The 14,737-nt window shown below is 52.8% G+C and overlaps 1 pseudogene; it reads left to right on the forward strand.

Annotated features, from left to right (window-relative positions):
• Window positions 1–364: 364 nt before the first annotated feature.
• LOC147979618 (uncharacterized) lies at window positions 365–2,094 on the forward strand (annotated as a pseudogene).
• The last annotated feature ends 12,643 nt before the right edge of the window (window positions 2,095–14,737 follow it).

Genomic DNA, 14,737 nt, shown 5'->3' on the forward strand with positions numbered 1-14,737 from the left:
GTTTGAATACTTTGACTGAAGAATTTCTCTATTTCCTTAGTTCCATTTCTTCAGTCTGTTTGTCTTTATCCTGTGTTATCTTGTGTTTACGCTTTCTATACTATATGCTTGTTTTCATTTCATCATGAAGACCATGCTCATGCACTGTTATGTTTACTTCTGAGTACTTATTCCGCTACAAGTAGTTCTTCACTCGGGAATTTCCTCACCCTGAAATTCCTCAGTGAAGAATTCATAAAAATTGCCTATTCACCCCCCTCTAGTCGATATAATGCACATTCAATTGGTATCAGAGCAAGGTACTCCCTTGTTCTTTGTGATTTTGGTTTAACCGCCCAGAGTTTTAGTTACGTCGACCACAGGAATGAAGGCTGTGACTTGCCCCATCTTTGACGGTCATGATTATCCCAAGTGGAAGGCCATGATGAAGAAGAGTCTCATGACGATGAACAGCGAACTCTGGACCATCACCGAGATTGGTCTTACTGACCTATGCAAGATGGCGGAGGCTGATGATATTCGCAAACACACACTTCTCAACCTCACGGCAAAGGACATCATCTGCTCCAGCTTGTCACAAAATCAGTTCAGGAACGTTATGCGTCTCAGCCATGCGAAATTCATCTGGGACCGACTCTCTGAGGTCTATGAAGGTCATCGATCTCACCATGAACCCTGGTTCGAAGAATTCATGGAATCGCGCAAGGCTATGACTTTCAATCCAGAATCATCATCCTCTGCACCATGCCTTATGGCAAAAGGTGCCAAGGTAATTGATCGCTACTTATCTGAGTCAAGTTATGATGAATCTGGTGATGAATTTGGACCCAGTTATGTCAAACTTGCTTCCCTTGCCACTAAACAACAAAGAGCTTTGGAAAAAGTTCAAAACATGCTAAATGAGAGCGACGATATGTTGGGTGAAGAAATGGATCGTTCCAAAGCTTTGGCTGAAAGTCTTCAGGGACTCTAGTCCAAGTTTGACAATCTCCAAGGTCATCATAACACTCTCCTATCTGATCATGAGAAGCTTTCTTATGAATTTCTTCAAAAAAGCAAGATCTTGAGTAGTTAAGAGTGAGTTATGAAGATCTTCAGAAGGAGCGTGATTCATTACTTGCTCAATAGATCAACGCTACTCAGGATGAATTTGTTCCTCCATGTTTGAAGTGCATTGAACATGAAACTGCAAATTCTTCACCTGAATGCTCAAATGCTTCCATTGTTGCAAATTCTTCATCTATCTCTGCTATCACTAATTCGTCATCTGAGGACATTGCCAGTATCACTGATGATGCAGGGCTAAAGGAATTGTATATGACAGGCATGTACAAAAGCCTCAATGGGCATTAGGATCTTTGTGACATGCTTAAAAAGCAGATCCTCAACAGGAACCCTTGGAAAGAGGGTAATGCCTTTGAGAGGAAACTTAATGCGGATGGGACCTACTGGAAACCTGAGCAGTATCACAAAACTTCATGGGTTTCTGCAAAGGGACCTTCAGTGGATCCATCTTCTTTATCTGGCTTTACATGTGAATCTTCATATTCTTCTGATGAGTCATTTGTCTCCAATTATAAACTCTTCCAAAATCATAATGGTGAAGTATTTGCTAGATATGTTGGCACTAACTGCAGGGACGGTTCTACTATGAAGAAAATATGGGTTCCCAAAAGGTGCCTTGAAAATCTTCAGGTGAATGTCATCATGACACCACCTGTGAAGAATAGGAACCCCAGATCAAATTCTTCATATGGACCAAATTCTTCATATGGATCCAAGTCCTCATACGGACCAAACTCCTCACATGGATCTAATTCCTCAAAAGGATCAAAGTCCTCATATGAACATCATCATGCTAACCCGTCTGTTTTGCAGGGAAGATCTAAGGATTATGGATATGTGCATTATTCTTCAAATCATTATGTTCATAAGTCCTCGAAGAATTGCTCTGCTTACTCCTATGCTTACCCTAACCCCTCTTATGTGAAACGAAGTGGATTGGCATCTATGCCACCTTTCTCTTATGGAGCTCGCAGAATGATGAACTCTTTGGCACCCCTTCAGATGTGGGTGGTGAAGAAAAAGAACTAATCTCTTATGCAGGGTCAGGTCTCCAGACAAACTTAATCGTCTGAAGAATTTGCTGGAGACCTGAATTTGCTTGAAAGGATGCAAGCTAATCACGAAGAAATTAATTTTCATTTCTCACGTCCTCATACTGCTTTATCTGTTCTAGTGCTTGATGAAATTGATCTGGTGAAATTGAATCCATATTCTTCACTGTTGAAGTATATGAGTTCGTAAGTTGCACTAATTCATATGCAGGGTGATCAACCCAAAGCCACTGAGTGGGTCCTCGATAGTGGATGTACAAATCACATGACTGGTGATAGGAGCTTATTGATGGACTTTGCTTTATCTCCATCACATCTGAAGCATATCACCTACGCTGACAAAGGCAAAAGCAAGGTGATGGGTCTAGGTAAGGTTGCAATCTCAAAGGATCGACACATGGACAAAGTCATGCTTGTCGAGTCCTTAGGGTTCAACCTCATGTCTGTCACAATGCTTTGTGGTCTTGATATGGTTGTTGTATTCGGCAAGTATCATTGTGTTGTGATCATGGGAGCTAACAATTCCAAAGTCTTCGAAGGCTTTAGGAGAGGAGATTTGTATATTGTTGATTTCTCTATAGGACCACAACCTACTACATGTCTACTTGCAAAAGCTTCAGAAGGCTGGCTATGGCATCGACGACTTGGTCATGCTGGCATGAGGAATCTGCACACGCTCGCGAAGAATAAGCATGTCATTAGCATTGAGAGCGTCAAATTCCTCAAGGATCACTTATGCGGAGCCTATGAAGCTGGAAAGATGACCAAGGCCAAGCATCCAGTGAAGATTATCATGACTAACTCGACCATTTGAATTGCTTCACATGGATCTCTTTGGCCCTACTCACTATGCCACATTTACTAATGTTGCGTCTTTATATGGCTTTGTCATTGTTGATGATTATTCTCGATATACATGGGTGCATATCATCACTTACAAAACTGAAGTGCAGGAAGTCTTCAAACGATTTTCCTCGAGGGCCTCAACCAACTTTGGTGAAGATCAAGCACAACAGAAGTGATAATGGAACTGAGTTCAAGAACACTGGTCTTGATGACTATCTTGATGAACTTGGTATTACTCATGAGTTATATGCTCCTTATACTCCTCAGAAAAATGGCGGCATGGAGCGCAAGAACAGGACTCTTGTCGAGATGGCCCACACTATGCTTGATGAGTACGAGACGCCTCCTCGCTTTTGGCGTGAGGCAATTGATACTGCGTGCCACATCATCAACAGTGTATATCTTCACAAATTCTTCAAGAAGACTGCATATGAACACCTCACCGACAAGAAACCCAATGTGAGTTATTTCAAAGTCTTCGGTGCAAACTGTTGGATTAGAGATCCTCATCACAATTCTAAATTCGCACCGAAAGCACATGAAGGTTTTATGCTCGGTTATGGCAAGGACTCTCACACCTACAGAGTCTTCAACACCTATCACCACAAGGTTGTTGAAACTGTAGATGTGCAGTTCGATGAGACTAATGGCTCGCAAAGAGAGCACCTACCTCCTGTGATAGATGAAATACCTCTTGAGGAATCTATTAAGTTCAAGGCTACTGAGGATGTCATTCCTACCCAAGAATCTGCTGAAGAAGTCATTCCAGAACATGAAGAACGTCATGCTGATGCACCTGAGGAAAATGGTGCTGAAGAAAATGATGATCAAATTCGTCAAAGACAACCCACTCATCCTCGCGATGCAAATGAAGTGAAAATTGAGAAAATCATCAGCGACATCAACATTCCAGGTCCTCTCACACGCTCAAGAGCTTCACATTTATCTAACTTTTGTGGGCACTTTGCTTTCGTCTCTATCACAGAGCCCACTAAGGTAGATGAAGCATTTCTGGAGCCTGAGTGGATTCAAGCTATGCAAGAGGAATTACATCAATTCGAGCTCAACAACGTCTGGGAACTAGTCAAACGTCCAGATCCTCGCAAGCACAACATCATCGGCACAAAGTGGATCTACCGCAACAAGCAAGATGAAAATGGCCTTGTGGTGAGGAATAAGGCACGGCTTGTAGCTCAAGGCTACACACAGGTTGAAGGAATTGATTTTGGTGAAACTTTTGCACCTGTTGCTAGACTTGAAGCTATTCGCATATTACTTGTGTATGCTAACCATCATGATATCATCTTATATCAAATGGATGTGAAAAGTGCATTCCTCAATGATAAGCTTGAGGAAGAAGTATATGTTGCTCAGCCCCAGGTTTTGAATATCCAAAGCATCCTGACAAAGTTTTCAGACTCAATAAGGCCCTCTATGGCCTCAAGCAGGCCCCACGGGCATTGTATGATACTTTGAAGGAATTACTCATGAAGAAAGGCTTCAAACCCGGTTCATTTGACCCAACTCTTTTCACTGAATCTTATGATGGTGAAATGTTTGTGTGCCAAATTTATGTTGATGATATCATTTTTGGCTGTACTGACCAACGTTACAGTGATGAATTTTCCTATATGATGAGTGAAGAATATCAAATGTCTATGATGGGAGAATTGAAATTCTTCTTAGGTCTTCAGATTCGTCAACAACGCAATGGCATATTCATATCTCAGGAGAAATACCTCAAGGATGTACTGAGGAAATTCGGCATGCAAGAGTGCAAAGGAGTCAAATTCCCTATGCCCACAAATGGCCATCTATGCACGGATGAAAATGGTATTGACTTCGATCAAAAGGTATACCGCTCCATGATTGGTTCTTTATTGTACTTATGTGCATCTAGGCCAGATATTATGCTTAGTGTTTGCATGTGTGCCCGATTTCAAGCTACACCGAAGGAATCACACCATAAGGTTGTGAAGCATATTCTTCGATATCTAGTTCACACACCAACACTTGGATTATGGTATCCCAAGGGCTCAGCTTTTGATCTCATTGGATATTCAGACTCTGACTATGCTGGTGATCATGTGGACCACAAGTCAACATCTGGTACATGCCATTTCCTCGGACGATCCTTGGTCTGTTGGTCCTCGAAGAAACAGAACTGCGTGTCACTGTCTACTGCTAAAGCCGAGTACATTGCTACTGGTTCTTGCTGTGCTTAACTGTTATGGATGAAGCAAACTCTCAAGGACTACGGTGTCAACATGAAGAATGTGCCACTCTACTGTGACAATGAGAGTGCCATCAAGATTTCTCATAACCTAGTTCAGCACTCGAAGACAAAGCACATTCAGATTCGTCATCATTTTCTTCGTGATCATGTGTTGAAGGGCGACATCTCTATTGAGAATGTGAAGAGTAAAGAATAGCTAGCCGATATCTTCACTAAGCCCTTGGATGAGAAGAGATTTAGCAAGTTGCGGTGTGAGTTAAATATCCTAGAATCTTCGAATGTTCTTTGAACAGGACTCTCATCCTAACACTTATGCAAAATTGATGACTTAGATGTGCAACACATGAAGAAACATTTTCCTTCAATCAGTGAAGAATAACACTCTAAGTGTGAAGAAATTAATGAAGAAATTGATTCTCAGAACCCTACGACAATTGTACGCAGTGTCTGAAATCATCATTCTTATACGGTGGGTCAAGCCACCACCAAAAGTTGAAAATCTTCAATTTGAGTTTTCCTCAGCTTTGAAATTCCTCTGTTGTTTTTCAACTTGCATTGTCTTCACCATTTCCGTCATTTTTCTTCGTTGGCTATATATATATGAGTTTATGTCCCCTACAGCATTCACTTATTACTAATTCTTCAAGTTGCCTGTTCTGCTAAGTGAATGTGATCGGACCCTTTCCCCCTGTATGCTAAACTCAACCCAGTCTATTCAAAAATTCTTCATGTGCGTTCTATTAGAAACTCGTTCAAAATCTTCACTGTGTCCTTGTCAGCTAAAGAAATTGTGAACGGAACTTTAAACTTATCTTATCTGAATTTTCGGCCTTTGTCGCTCAAACTGTTACACATTCTATGATAATACTTATCGTATTCACCCACGATCACACACGATCATCACCTCTCAGTACGTGGGTGACACATGTCACGCGAATGAGAAGGGTTAGGGGCATGTTCGTCCTATTTCCTCGGGCGAGCAGTTTTTCACTTCGGCTATAAATACTCCTCTCCCTTCCTCACTTCACTTTTACAACGCTTGACCTCCCTCCCTCGCTCGAGCTCACAAACCCTAGCGCCGCCGCTACTTCCATCGTCGCCGATGAGGAAGAGCTTCACTGTCTCGACCTCTTCGCCGCCGTACTCACACCGGACACGGATTTCTTCACTCCACCGCCGTCGTAGCTGTCTTCCTCAGCCAAGTTAGGGCGTGGAAGATCTGAACCGACGAGCTTCAAATCTACACTTCCCAGTTCGTTGTGTTCTTTGTCCAGGGTAATTAAAATTTACTTTTACTACCCTTGTTGATTCGGATGTTTTTCTTTAAATCTTCAAAAGGTGTTTTCTTCAAATCCTCACATAGTGGACCCCTCACATATCATCGGTTCTTGATCTGTTTCTCTAAGCAACATTTTTCTTCAAGATTCCTCAATTGTGTGGATTTTCAAATCTGTACAAGTATGGAACCTAAGTCAAAGAACGCTTAGTGAAATTCCTCAAGATTCATCCGGTCAAATTCCTCAAACTTGTTCTTATTGCAAAATCTTCTGAGAACGCATATGACCTCTCCAAATTCCTCGCAACTATACTCTGTTCACAGGTACACATGTCTGCTGCTGAATCATTAGGTTCTCATCAACTTAACTCATTTGTAGCGTTCCTCGAAGAAAAGTTGCATACCTCTTCAGAGAACTCAATCGTTCAAAATCCTCAGCTGAAGAAAATGGCAGATGGCAAGAAACCCCAGAAGGGAGGAAAGAAGCTGGAAGTCAACACTGCGTTTGAAATTCCTAAGGACATATACAAGGATTATTGCACTCCTGATGAGGCCACCCATGGAAAGGAAACTAAGAATGAGCGCAAAGTGCGAATCCAAAGGATAGAGAGGAGATGGGCATGGGAATGGAGAGAATACAGATATGTTACTCCCAAGTATATGAAGAAATTCGCTCTTAATCCTCCATGCCCAAGACCTCCGTTGGCACCTGGCCAAGTAGCTGATCCCACCAGCCTCAAGCGTGGTGAGGATTATCCTGATGAATGGGCCAAGTGCCAGGGCAAGCTTGTCGGATTTCGGGTTCCGGCAGACCCTTAAGGTTCGAACACTGGGGTGTGCGCGGAGATTACGCCCTCAACCTCTCCGTCTCACAAGGAACTAACCTACTGCAAGAAACACGCAAGAGACACAAGATTTATACTGGTTCGGGCCACCGTTGTGGTGTAATACCCTACTCCAGTGTGTGGTTTGTGGATTGCCTCCTGGGGCTGGTAAGGATGAACAATACAAGGAAGAACAACCTCGCGAGGGTCTGTTTCTGGCTGGATGATGAACTGCTAGGGGGAGTTCCACCACCTTTCTCTCTCTCTCTCTCTTCCTCTTGTTGGTGACCAAGAGCCGAACTCTCTCCCTCTGAAAAACCAACCAAGGAATCCCCCAAAAAACAACCCCCCTGCTATGTGGGTGGCTAGTCCTATATATAGAGGCTCTGGTCCTCTCCCCAAATATTGAGTATTGAGCGGGAAGGGATCCAACAATGGCGGGCTAATTTGAAGGGGGACAGCGAGTACATCTATCCTGACAAAAGCAGTCTTCGCCTGCCAAAGGCTCTGGTGGTGACGCCGCGCTGGGCTCCATGGTGACCTCCGTCTCGTAGTCCTCTCTGGCCTTGGTCTCGTTGCACCGAAGTGGCAACCTTTGCCTGATGCCTCGGTACTCCGCGGCTGCGCTTGTTCCCTTTGCACCGAAGAGGAAAGAAGGATGCTGCGCGCGCTGGCACCCGCCTAGTGCCCTAAGTCGTCATGACTCACGTCATGGGCACCTCGCGAGGTACCCCGCCTTGATGTCTCCGCCTCCTCGCGAGCCAGCCTGATGAGGCTTCGCCTGAGGATGTGCCGTGTCGTCCGCCTCACGAGGGTCTTGAGTCTTGTGCTGATGAAGATGGGCCATGTTGGGCCCCCACTTGAGCCACGCCGCAGGCCGCAGGCAGGCAAGTCTGGGGACCCCCGTTCCCAGAACGCCGACAGTAGCCCCCGGGCCCAAGGCACGCATGGACTTGGCCGTGCCGAGAGGCGAAAGGGCAAGGGCGAAGCGCCGCGGGCCCTAATAGCCTGCGGCCTTGGGCGCCGCGTGGCGGTCGATTGGATGTGGGCAGCACCGTTCCCCCACACTTCCTTATTGTGCGCCCTGCTAGGCGGACTAGTAGTTGAACACAGCTGCTCCCCTTCCTGTTGCTCGGGCGTCCCTCGTTCTTCCTTCCTTCGAACACCTGCTCCCGCCTTCAATCCAATCTCGAATCTTCCCCCTCCTTCCCATTGCCATGACTCCGACGAGGAAGGAGAGAGGGGAGGAACCCGTGCTTTCGTCTTGTGCGCCGCCAGCGGCGGCCCCCGTCGTCGGTCGGTCGACTGTGCTCAACCAAGAGTGCCTGGGCAGGGACAGCTTGGCCCTGGCCACCACCTTCAACGAGTGCGGGAGGACGACTGCCTGGCCCGCGTCCCACTTCTCCATCGACAGGACAGCAACCGAGGTCCCATGTTTTACCGACGCCTTGTGGGCGGGTTTGGTTCCCCCCTTTTCCGATTTCTTCAATGCCGTGCTTTCCCATTATCAGATCCACTTGATCCATCTAAGTCCTGAATCCATCACCCTCCTTTCAGTCTTCGCCTTCGTCTGCGAAGCCATGGTGGGCATCCCTCCTTCGGTTGCCTTGCTGCGTCACTTCTTCTCGCTGCGTCTCGTCGACCCTTCCCAGCGATGGGCATGCGCGAGCTTCACTGTCGAGCCTAAGACAGAGGCCTCTGGAATTGACTTTAACCTCCCCCAGCCCGCGGCCGGGTTCCGCGAGCGGTGGTTGTATGTGGACCCAGGGGTGCCCATCCCCCTGCTATCGGAGCCGACCTCGCCAGCTGTCCCCAACTTGGGTTGGGGCCAAGAGACGCTGAAGAACCCCCAGCTTGTCTTCGTCTGGTCCCGCTTCGCGCTCCTGAGAAAGCTCGGCGTGACAGCGCCCAGAGTGGTGAAGGAGTTTCTGCTGTGCCGCGTCGCTCCCCTGCAGCGCCACTCTCGCCGAATGTGGGCCTTCCGTGGGCGCGAGGATGACATGAGGCTCCAGGAAGAAGATCTGGCTCCTGCGGCGCTGAGGTCGATGCTCTTGACCTTGGCCGGGGACCTCAACCCTGGAAACATCCGACAAGGAGGGGCCTTGTTGTACCTTTGCCAGAGCAAGGATGACTTCGTGAAGCAGTTGCCCACCTTCGATGAGTGGGGGCTGCGCCCCGTCGGCCTCCAAGGGCCTTGCGAGGACCCTGTAGTGGTGACCCCCCTCCCAATCGGCCAAGGCGACTCCTCCTCAAGTGGCGGAGCAGGGAGGCAGGAGGTGCCTGAGGCCGAGGGGGTTCCTGAGGAGGTGGTAGCGCCAGGTGCCGCTTGCGAGGGGACAACTCCTGAGGAGATGGCAGCGCCGGGTGCCGCTGCAGCTGAAGGTGGCAGGCAGCCGCTCTCAGCGCCCGGGGCTGAGGCCTCGGAGGCCCCAGCTGCGCCCTCTGGCGAGGCGACGGGCGGCGGGTGCCAGTCGGGCGCTCCCGACGCGGACCGTTCTGATGCTTCATCCTCGCGGCAGGTTGATCCTTGCGCCCTTCTCTTGGGTTGCTTCCGCATGGACTTTGAGGCCCTCCGGAGGAAGAGGGAGGCCCTGGGTGATGACTCCCCTTGTCGCGTGCTGAAGCGCAGGAAGTACTTCGCCACTGATGAGTAAGTCTTTTCCCTTTCTGGCTCCTGATCCCCTTGCTGCTCTCGCTGATCCTTGCTTTGCAGGCCTCTTCCGACTGAGGTCACGGAAGTTGTCGAGGCACCGCCCCCCTTGGCTTCGCTTCCTCTGCCATCCTCAGGTGCTCCGAGCAGCTCTGGCCTCGTGGTGAGGGCGTCTGATGGGGCGGATCATCCCGAGGTTCGCCGCGGCCGTCCGTTCCCCGCGCTTCTCCTTCACGGGCCTTCCCAGGGGATAGCCGGTCTGTCGGGTACCTCCCGCCTGGTCTTTGACTGCGACTGGCTGAGGCGCCTCCTGCGCCCCTCATCTGGAGACGGGCTGGCCTTAGGCCGGGCTTCTGATGTGGCACGCCCTATCGTCACGAGGGTGCCAGCCCCCAGCCCCCTGCCCAGGGGAGGAGCAGTGACCCGCAGCCCCCAGCGCTTGCTCGGGGCGGGTGATTGTGCAGAAGATGTGCTCGAGCGCGCCCAGGAGCGCCGCGCTCGCCGTCATGGGTTCCTTCGACGAGCAGCCGACGCGGTGGACTTGCTCGGGGAAGAGCTTGCTGAGGAAGATGCTCGCCTGGAGGCCGAGGGCCTGCGCCTGGCTGCAGGGAGGCGTGAGCTGGAGGCCACCGTCACCCTCGCGCGCCGTCAGCGCGTCCTTGATGACGAAGAGGCAAAGGCATCGCTGGAGGCCTCTCGAGTGGCCCGCTCCCAGGCCATCGAGGAGGCCCGGAGAGCTGATGGTCGGCGAGAGGCGGCGGAGGAGCGGGCTCGCGAGCTCCTGGCCCGATGCCACTCTCTAGAGGAGCAAGCAGAGCTGCGCGAGGCAGCCCTTGCGTCGATGGGGGTGGCTTCTAGTGACCCAGTTGAGCTCCAGAAGCGCGAGGAGGCGTTGATGTTGGAGGCCGCCGATCGCACCCTTGAGTACGAGTGGCTGGAGACAAGGGAGCGCCTGGTGGCGCGGGCGGAGGACGATGTCGCCGCACGGGAAGCGCATGTCCTGGAGGAGGTTTGTCGTCGGGTGGCGACGGCGCGCCAAGGCCTCGAGCGCGAGTTCGAGGGGAAGCTGGGGATGATCCGGGTCGAAGCCGAGGGCAGAACCACAGCCCTGAGGGCCCAACGGGACGAGGCGATACAGCGGGCCAACGCCTCCTAGGCCGCTCTTGAAGCAGCGCAGAAGGAGTTGGCCGCCTCCCAAGCCGAGGTGCTCCGTCTTTGCCAGCGGATGGAAGAGGCTGAGGCCGTCGAGCGCCAGAACACCGATGAAATACGCCAGCGGCGACTCCTAGAGCACGCGCATGGTCCCATGCTCACCACGCTCAGGGAGAGGGCTAACGTGGCCTTGGGCAACATCTGCGAGGCCTCCGTCGGCGAGCCACGCACGATCAATTATGCCGGCAACTTGCAGTTCTTCACCGCCATGGTGGCGCAGCTGGAGGCTCGGTTGGCCAGGGCCGACAGGTTGGTGGAGGAGAGGAGCCGCGCCTTGCTCAAGCGCGCCTTTTCCTGCGTCTTCAGCCATCTCCAGAACATGAATCCTCACTTTGATTTCGACGCCGTCATCGCCCCAGTCCCCCAGGCTGTCCGAGACGACCTGTCGCGCTGGGTGGAGGATAACGTGGACACCCTCGTCAGGGCCTTCGCTTCGGACAACAGCGACGTGGTCGTGGGTGCCGACGAGGACGGCGCGGCTAGCGGCTCTGACGCCACCGGCGGCGACGCAGACGTCGATGGCGAGCTTAGCGACTCTGGTGAAGGCTCAGGAGGTGCTTCCGGGGATGCATTGGGGGATTGGTCCGACTGAGCGTGTATCGTTCCTGTCTTTTTCGCCCTTTGTCCCACGCTGATTCCGAGGCAGTCCGCAGGAGGGCGCGACGCCTTGGGTGCTTTCTAGTTGGGTCCTCAGGATGTGAGACCGTCGCTGATGAGGAACTTCACATGAGTTGGCCTTCTCCGCAGGCTCTGAGCCTTTTCCTCGAGCGCAAGAGCTTCATAGGCACTCGCCTTGCTTCACAGGCTCTAGGCCTTTTCCTCGAGTGCGAGAGCTTCACAGGCACTCGCCTTGCTTCACAGGCTCTAGGCCTTTTCCTCGAGCGCGAGAGCTTCACAGGCACTCGCCTTGCTTCACAGGCTCTCGGCCTTTTCCTCGAGCGCGAGAGCTTCACAGGCACTCGCCTTGCTTCACAGGCTCTCGGCCTTTTCCTCGAGCGCGAGAGCTTCACAGGCACTCGCCTTGCTTCACAGGCTCTCGGCCTTTTCCTCGAGCGCGAGAGCTTCACAGGCACTCGCCTTGCTTCACAGGCTCTCGGCCTTTTTCTCGAGCGCGAGAGCTTCACAGGCACTCGCCTTGCTTCACAGGCTCTGGGCCTTTTCCTCGAGCGCGAGATCTTCACTGGCACTCGCCTTGCTTCACAGGCTCTGGGCCTTTTCCTGGAGCGCGAGAGCTTCACAAGCACTCGCCTTGCTTCACAGGCTCTGGGCCTTTTCCTCGAGCGCGAGAGCTTCACAGGCACTCGCCTTGCTTCACAGGATCTGGGCCTTTTCCTCGAGCGCGAGAGCTTCACAGGCACTCGCCTTGCTTCACAGGCTCTGGGCCTTTTCCTCGAGCGCGAGAGCTTCACAGGCACTCGCCTTGCTTCACAGGCTCTCGGCCTTTTCCTCGAGCGCGAGAGCTTCACAGGCACTCGCCTTGCTTCACAGGCTCTGGGCCTTTTCCTCGAGCGCGAGAGCTTCACTGGCACTCGCCTTGCTTCACAGGCTCTGGGCCTTTTCCTCGAGCGCGAGAGCTTCACAGGCACTCGCCTTGCTTCACAGGCTCTGGGCCTTTTCCGAGCAGGACAACCTCCGCAGGCACCCGAAAATCCTCCCGAGGGGGAGCAACGGCGGCAGCCTGGGCTGCGCACGAGCCTGGCCTGACCAAACTCGCGAGGGGCTCGCGAGGGGAGGCAGCTGTGGCGAAGCGGTAACCAGAACGCGTGAAATGGCTCGAGCGAGAATAAGCACCCCTTCCCCGAACACACGCAAATCTCAAATTCGAATCCAACTTAAATCCAGCAAAAGAAATGCGACAGCCAAAGGGAGAGGCAACAAAAAGGCAGACAGAAAAGCCGCGTCCGGCACCTAATCTAGTCTTGGACGTCTTCTCACCAGCGCGGAGCTAAATGCTGTCCACTGGGCGTGGGAGGGAGCCCCAGGGCCTGAGGCCGGCACCCCTGAGACTCCGGGGCGTGTACAACCCCACTCATTATTACATGAGAGTGTCACGGGGCGGCGAGCTTCACAGGCACTGGGCCTTCTTCACAGGTCCTGGCCTTGCTTCATATTGCCAGACGAGGGCCCCGCCTTGCGCCACACTCTAGTGCCATCAGCAATGACCGGAACCCAGGACGCCGCCCGATGGGGTAGAGCGGTCGCCAGTAGTTCCCCCGACGACCACGGGTCCTCCGCCAGGGGCAGGCCCTGAGGCGCCTCCCCAGCAGAGGGCCTACTTCCTGAGAACGCCTTGCTCCGAACGCCGCGGTGGTGATGTCGGATTCCGGCCCCTCCCCTGCAGCCCCCTGCACCCTCCTCCTGAGGGGTGGGAGACTGTAGGAGCGGGGCAGCTGCTTGCTGCGGCGACCTGCACCTCCTGTGATCCATGGTTAGCGTATACCTGCCCCTGAAGAGTCAGTAGCGCTCGATGATCGTTGCCTCCAGCGTGGCCAGCGGGTTCGTCCAGGGGCGCCCGGAAGGGCTCAGCCTCCATCGCCTCGTCTCCCCAGCTTGGGCCGAGGAGCGAGCCTTGTCCGTCCTCGTGAGGGTGCCCTTGGTCCATCATGAGGGGCACGTACTCCTCCGTCGCCATCATCTCGTATGCCAAGCCGTGACGCCCCGCATGCCACGCGGTCCCGCTTGCCACGCCTGCCGCGGGGTGGCAACGCGGCCGTCCTCCGGGGCCACAGGTCGCGTCGTGTCCTTCTTCTTCGCGGGCCGGCGGCAGGGGCAGTGCCGCCACCGGTCCGGTGCTGACAGCTTCACTGGCGTCGGAGTAGCCTTGGGGCCCGCGGGTCCACGCGGAGCCCCCGTGCGGGCTGCCCTAGGCTTGAGATGGGAGCTGGGTGGAGAAGGGGTGAGCCCCCGAGGCGGCGAAGCCCAGGAGCTCCGCCACCCGCTCCAGCAGCACGTCATGGTCGCCCTCCAGTAGTCTGCACCGTAGTAGCTCTCGGACCACCGTAAGCGCGGCCCTCGAGTTCGCCTGCTCCCGGCGGGTGTATGGTGTCGTTGTCGCGGCGTGATTGGAGGCCCTCGCCGCTGACCGAGCCTGCCGCGGCGTAAGGGTCGTCGAAGTCTGTCCGCGTCGCCCGCGGCCCGCAGCGCCCTGCGGACCACGAGCTGCCTGGGGTGCGGGGTCGCCCGCGGCGAGTGGTTCCATGCGGGCGGGCCACGCGGTCCATGGGTCAGGGTTGCCCTCCTGGTCGCCGGGCATGGTGACGAAGACGCGACGAGGCACGGAGCGGTGGAAGGCAAATTCCGGCGCACCCCTACCTGGCACGCCAAATGTCGGATTTCGGGTTCCGGCAGACCCTTAAGGTTCGAACACTGGGGTGCGCGCGGAGATTACGCCCTCAACCTCTCCGTCTCACAAGGAACTAACCTACTGCAAGAAACACGCAAGAGACACAAGATTTATACTGGTTCGGGCCGCCGTTGTGGTGTAATACCCTACTCCAGTGTGTGGTTTGTGGATTGCCTCCTGGGGCTGGTAAGGATGAACAATACAAGGAAGAACAACCTCGCGAGGGTCTGTTC

The sequence above is a fragment of the Triticum urartu genome, chromosome 3A (assembly GCF_056163025.1).
Source record: "Triticum urartu cultivar PI428250 chromosome 3A, HENAU_Tu73, whole genome shotgun sequence".
Lineage (NCBI taxonomy): Eukaryota > Viridiplantae > Streptophyta > Magnoliopsida > Poales > Poaceae > Triticum > Triticum urartu.